Source organism: Asparagus officinalis, chromosome 7 (genome assembly GCF_001876935.1).
Source record: "Asparagus officinalis chromosome 7, Aspof.V1, whole genome shotgun sequence".
Taxonomy (NCBI): Eukaryota; Viridiplantae; Streptophyta; class Magnoliopsida; order Asparagales; family Asparagaceae; genus Asparagus; species Asparagus officinalis.
Window position 1 is genome coordinate 68,687,823 of NC_033800.1, and position 7,254 is coordinate 68,695,076.

The window sequence follows — 7,254 nt, forward strand, 5'->3', positions numbered from 1 at the left end:
AGGCGGAGGAGCTCGAGGAGGAGGGTTCAGTGGAATGATCGAAATGGGAGCAAGCTCGTCGAGGTTTTGGAGTTCCAGCCAAGGTTGGGTCTTTTTTTTCCTTCTTTGTATTGAAAGTTTTAGGTTTGGTTCTTCAAATTGACTGAAAAAACATCTGATATATGGGTTTTGGAATTAGTTCTTGAAATTGATGGGAAAATACTAACAGGTTATTGGGTCAAAAATTTCAAGTTTTAACTGTACTTTGGTTAACCCTTAATTTAGAGGGAAATTTGGTCTTTTTTAAGTTGAACTGAGGATAAAAGGCGATTTATCTCATGTGACATCTCAAGCAAAATGAAGAAGCGGTGGTCTTTAAGTGCTAGTACAATAGTCTAGGGGAACAAATGGTGACACTAATGGGGGGATTTTTGCAGCAAAAGCATTCGCTGCGCAAAACTTTTTAACCAACAAAACAAACATAATTGTTGCATCTGATGTTTTGACTAGTTTTTGTGAATTTGGCTTTGTCATTGTCCTCTTCCCTCTTAAGATTTTGATCTTGGGACTCTTCTTTCGATGATCTCAATACCTGTCCTGGTACCCGTATCCCCAAACATTGGTACATGTTGTGTTCAGGTTAAAAGTTTGCAACTTCCTGTACACGAGGTTGAGAATCATCACAACTGATGGATTTGGTCATTGAACTCATCCTGACTTGTGGTATCAGCTTATGAGTGGAAGGAAGGACAATTTCGCAAGCTCCTGAGATTATGTCCTATCGTAAATGACAATGAGAGAAAACATGGCCTTTGAAGCCATTTATTTCTTGCTGACTTAGATCAAAGAGTGAGTTCCCTTAAAATTAGTCAAAACATCTGCAAGCAAGTCTGTTGATTTTGCCATCAGCGGAAGATGAGATAGTATTTCAACAGCCATCAGTCAGAAAGCTAAATGTGCCCAAATCCTTGTATTATTAAAATCTCTCTTGCACAAGTGACATTTGTTGTGGAGAGTTTGTACAGATGCCTGCAGTTGATGAAGGTTTATTTTTTACTCTGCAAAATGACTGTTGGTCTAATTGAATTGTATTTAGGAAATGTCTTTAATATTGATATTTGCATCCTTCAAAAATCTAGAATATTTTTCTTGGATTTCTAAAAAATCTTGGGTTATTCTAAGGTGTACATACTTTAATTTTAGTCATCTTAGTTATTTGACGCAACGCGGAAGTAATAGCCTCAGAATCCACCAAGAGCGTTCTTTGAATCCATAAAGAACAATCTTCGAATCCACGAAGAACTTCGAATCCACGAAGAAAATATCGAAAAAAAGAAATTTTATTGATCAAAAATTATTATCCTTTGGGGTTACATGACTCTTCTTAAATAGAAAAAACAAATAAGACTCCTAGTAAGACTAAAATTACAAAAATAGAAAGTATCAAATAAGACTCCTAGTAAGACTAGAATTACAAAAAAAAAAGTGTCAAATTCTATCCTAAAAAGACTCCTTATAATAGAGGAAACAAATCATGAATCAAAATTGATTTTGTTTCCTAATCTAATTTGACTCTAAAATTGAATTTATTTCCTAATCTATATTTTCTAATATATATTTCCTAATCTAAATAGACTCTAACTCAGATTAAGCGTCCTACATCAGTCTCCCTTTGTTGAAAGAAGCTCGACCCCGAGCTTATATTTGTTAGAATAGAAGCTTCATTGATAAATAATTTTCTTCTCTTGCAATGATTAGCATCCGCCTTGTATTTAGTATTGATTTTCTCCATTTGTTCTTTTACCTCCTCTGCTAGGACTTCTTTTGTATTTAGTATTGATTTTCTCCATTTGTTCTTTTACCTCCTCTGCTAGGACTTCTTTTGTATCAAACTTGTGTATGAATCTTTTCCATTTGTTCTTTTACCTCCTCTGCTAGGACTTCTTTTGTATCAAACTTGTGTATGAATCTTTTTCATGATAAGTGTATATAACTGACAGCATGTGGCTCTGTAGTTGACATGAAAAACTCATCCAAAATTTTTCCTTATTGCTTCCCATATTCTAGTGTCGATGATATCATCTCACCATTGTTGAAATTATTGATGACTATTGCTTCTAAAAAATAATTTTCTTCCTCATACTTCATACACAATTCTTTCATCTCCTTTATCTCAAGCTCTCTACCAAGCAATGCACACATACCATCAATTGCTTCGCTCTTTATTTTATCATTCTCCTCCATCGGGACAATATCAATATGTGTAACATCACACACAATATCATGTAGAATATTCATCTTCATTAACATATCATCATCAACATTAGGAACCTCAGGATGAATCTTGATGGTTGCAAAATCTTCCTTTCTAGGGGTGAGCGTTTTGTTGTTTACCACTAGAGAAACCTTCTCCTTAGCAATCTCTGTCTTAAATGTCTTCGGTTCTATGATTGACATAATTGATGAAGTCTTTATTGGTGCTTCATCGGTGCTCTTCACAAATCCAGACTCTTTCTCAGAGATGAATTGAGGTTTTTTAATTTTTTCATAATCTCAACTAGTTTGATAACCCTCTAAAAACATCCATGATAAAGGTCGTAAGTCGTTTTGCTCAAGTTCTTGCTCCACCTTCTTCGTTAGATTGACCGTAGCGGCTAAGATAAAAGAATCTTTTAAAGACACCTGTCATTACTTGTAGTTAGAAGGTAAGAAACGGTCTCTCAATAATTTCTTTATTTTTTCCCACCTTTTGACCTTCGACTTTCCTTGACGAGATTGACTCAGACAAACAGATTTTCACCAAGCTGAAGCTCTACCTTTGAGTCGGTAGGCCACCAATTTTACCTTACACTCTTCTGGGATCTCCATATACTCAAAGAACCTCTCTACTTCTGCAATCCAGTCGAGAAATTCTTTGATATGAAGTTGCCCGTTGAAAGATGACAAATCCATCTTCATCTTGAAACCTCTAGCGTTATACTTTTTCCTTCGTTGACGGTCTCTGCGATAAACACCACGGCGTGGGGATGCATAGTTATCTTTCTCGCTGTTGGATTCATCATATGGAGTCAGTGGAGTCGGATCACGTCGTTGGCGACCATCAACACGATTTTAAACTCCCGCCGTGTTCTGATGCTCCACTGCCGATGCAAGTCGTTCTATGGCAGTCTTCATCTGATTAAACCGATCTTCAGCACGTCGAACTCAGTTCGAGAAATAGGGGCTTCATCACCTGCCATCAGATCGGAGGAACAATGCTCTGATACCAATTGACGCAGCGCGAAAGTGATAGCCTCGGAATCCACCAAGGGCGTTCTCTGAATCCACAAAGAACAATCTTCGAATCTACGAAGAAAATATCAAAAAAGAGTAATTTTATTGATCAAAAGTTATTATCCTTTGGGGTTACATGATTCTTCTTAAATAGAAAAAATAAATAAGACTCCTAGTAAGACTAAAATTACAAAAATAAAAAGTATCAACTAAGACTCCTAGTAAGACTAGCTAGTAAGACTAGAATTACAAAAAAAAGAAAGTGTCAAATTCTATCCTAAAAAGACTCTTTATAATAGAGGAAACAAATCATGAATCAAAATTGATTTTGTTTCCTAATCTAATTTGACTCTAAAATTGAATTTATTTCTTAATTTATATTTCCTAATCTAAATAGACTCCAACTCAGATTAAGCGTCCTACATCATTATTGCATACCATGATGAGCTATATGGATTTTCTTTTAGATAGGTAAAGATGTAATTTGTATGGATAAGTTATCGACAGTGACCAAAGGGGCTAATCTACTACCAAGCAATCAAATTCCTTGCTAAATAATGGTTTACATAGATCATCTTTTATGCATTACATTCTATACAAGTACAACTCTTATTGCCTGATTGGCCACGTGACACAACAGTGTGGTGAAACAATGTGGATTCACTTCATTTTCGTGATTTCTTCTTTGTTTGGCTGATTTTCTCTAACAAAGATAAGCTCCTGTGGTATCTCTTATTGAAACCTCTTACGTATTGAACTTGCAAGCAATTCTCTGCTAATCTTTTACTGTTGGACTCTATTTTCTTATACAGTTTAATGTACTTTGGCATATTCCAAAATTTTGTTGTATATTGCTCTTATAACATCACTTCTACCACCCAAAAAGTAGCTGGAACTGAGCAAAAAATAATTGTGGTAAATTTACCTAAGTCAACTATACAAAGGTTCGGGCCAATTGCCTTTTTTGTTGGACAGTTGTCTGGAATCATACTTGTCAAATAACCCTTGATGTTATCACCTCTGAATAATCATCATTCATCCAGTGATTAAAGACTATAGAGACCTGAAGTACAGTTTAAAGCTTTGATTAGAGGAGACTCCAAAGAAGTGGTGGTTTACATTTCTCTTTTACAAATATCTCATTTATGTATGCAATCCTGTGTTTTCTATGTAAAAGTCCACACATTTTTGCATTAAACATGACTTGATGTTCATTCACAAATGATGTGCATTTTCTTCTGTGTGCCTAAGCAATTACAAATTCATGCCGTGAATAATAAGTAAAGTTTGTTTAATAATATTAACTATTACGCGAACTACTTGGAGGCAATTCTGTATAAGGCTTGATTGCAGTAGAAGGGCTCACAGGTTCAAGACTTAAGGACTTTAGAAAAAGAGGAAATCCCTCCCTCTAGAAAAGGGTGAGGTCGTATTTCACACATTCACCATCCAAAATAAAGAAAGAGGGGGAAAAACTTTGTCCAATTCTATATTTGTAGATGTGTGTCTTGGTATCAGCTTGTGCATGTGACTGCATTTGTATATTATTATGCAATCATTTCTCAATATCCTACTTATTTGAGAAATTTCTGTGTTACTATACATGTGTACTGTTGCCTCCATGTATCTTAGGCGCCACATGCAGGCTCCTAAATAAGAAGTGACAGATGTTTTCTGCATTCATTTCCTTTTTGGGTTAAAAATAATTTAGTGGAAATTGGAGAAGTTTGTGGGAACTGTACTTAAATTTTCCTATAAGAATGTGAACCTATGGACACACAACAAGCATCTCATGAATGGTATAATTTGTTTCAAAGACCTTATATATATTCTACATATCTTTGCAACAAGATGTAAGTACCATCTGGTGAACATTTTGTTTTTTGACATCTTAATTAAAGCTTGCAAACATTGAGGTCTTTTTCCCTATACTTTGTACTCTGTAGATATATCATGTGGGTTTTGCTATTTTTTGTGACAGCGTATTGTAACTTCTAAACTGACAATTGGTAGGAACAGTTCATCCCTTACTTTCAGTCAGTGGTTGTTAGGCTTATTTTTTCTATTAAGCTCCAAAAATGAGTCCTTTTAACTAATCGATCTCTTATTCTTGGACTTTGTTTCCAGCGATTCAAGCGACTCAGAAGACGAGTATGGAGATTCTTGTATCTGTACTATAATGTAGGGATCTCTTGTGTATATCAACGATGCATCTGCTATTGTCACAGGTCCAGCTCCGGCGACTGGAGCTGGAAGCATTCAATTGCTGTTTGCATCTATAACTTATGCTGCCATGGAGACCAAAGGTCTAGCTCATGAAGCAGTGAGACAAAAATCATTACTATTGAGGTGACACCTTCTCTTTTTTCTTCTTCCTTTTGTTTATTTCTTAGAAGTTTGATACCTGAAGAGCTTCTTGAAGGTGTCATTTCAGATTAACTGATACAAGGGTAACTTGTCATACAACTTTCAGACTTCATTTTGAGCTTTTGGGCAAAAAGCGTGACTTCTCACTGTTTTTTATGTGTGGTTTTGTATTATTGAGAAAAATTCACAACTTTCTCCTATATTTGAATTGTACACTGAAAGTATAGTTAGGCTTACAGGCATAACATTTGATTTCAACAACTCTATTATGGTGTATTTATTGTGTATCATTGCTTTCCACTTTGATAATAATGCTATTTGTAACTTAAACTAGATCTGATAGCTTGGTTTTGTAATGCTTTTTCTTCATATGGTCATATTATACTTTCTCAACTAATGACTTTTGTAACTGATGACTTTCTCTGTATCTGCAAACTAGTACTTGGTTTTGCCTTGAGTATTGTAAAAGAAATATGTATACTTAGAATTGTTGGCGGGAAAGCACCAACAAATTCCAGACATACAAAATTTGGCATGACCCTTTTCTACAGCGGAAAGAATTGCTGAGTGTTGTGTTTTATTATCAGTGTTACCTTTTACCATTTTGTTCTTGAGTTGATGTTTATTGTTTTCAAGTTCATGCAATATGAATTATTTATTAAATAATGCATAAATGTATGATGTGTCATTTTCCACCATACAAGTGAAATTACCAGTATATGGTTTGATAGACACCTTGGAATGTCTCACATCCATTATCCTTTGTTACTAGGAAGCATCGCGCGACCTCATCTGATATAGTCAAAATACATTTTTGATTAAAATGCACTCTCCTTATCTTTACAATGATGATGTTAAGTGAAGTCATTCTAACTGCACACGTCTACGCTCAATTTAATTTATCTAACTACACACATACATTATTGTACTACATCCAAATTCATTTGTCGTTGCAAAGTTTGAGATAGTTCCTAGATTTTAAAAGTTTATTACATGATATACTCAAAATATATTGTGAGAAACATCAACAATACCATTCCTAAAATTTATTGTAGAGTGATTATGGATGGCATGGGCTATAAAGCACCAAAAGGGGAAAAGAGAATATAAGCATGTCTATCACAATACAATTAAAAGCCTTATGCTTACAATTTGGGAGCTGGATTGTTTATTGTGCAGGTCTTTGATTAGGCACATGCACACATCTGGCATTGTTACCTATCTTCAAGCATCTCGAGCATTTTTGTTTGTTTGTTTGTGACCATACTCTATATTTCCTTATCTTATTTTAAAATTAGAGCATCACACCTCTTTGTCTCTCTAGAACCAGGTATTGGAAGAATCATGTACTTTTATAAACCCTCATGTATTATTCTTCCTCTTTGGATACATATGGATGCACAAAATCTTCATGTGACAGGTTCTGATATGTTTCCTTTCTCCAACTGCATTCTACCTCTTTTTCTGACACGTTATTGCGTAAATTGTCACATTTGGACCTGTCGCTAAATGAAAAACGTTGACCATGTGATAATAGAAGGTTCCCTTTGTATGATTCTCTGACGTTGGCATGTAAGTGTCTATAACAAGAACATATATTAAATCGATCTCTACTAAACTAGCCATCTCAACATG

General features: G+C 35.0%; 1 long non-coding RNA gene across 1 annotated transcript; it reads left to right on the forward strand.

Moving 5' to 3' along the window:
- On the forward strand, positions 1–6,016 carry LOC109850422. The gene is made up of 2 exons (XR_002249424.1): positions 1–83; positions 5,380–6,016. It is a non-coding gene; the product is annotated as an uncharacterized LOC109850422 (long non-coding RNA).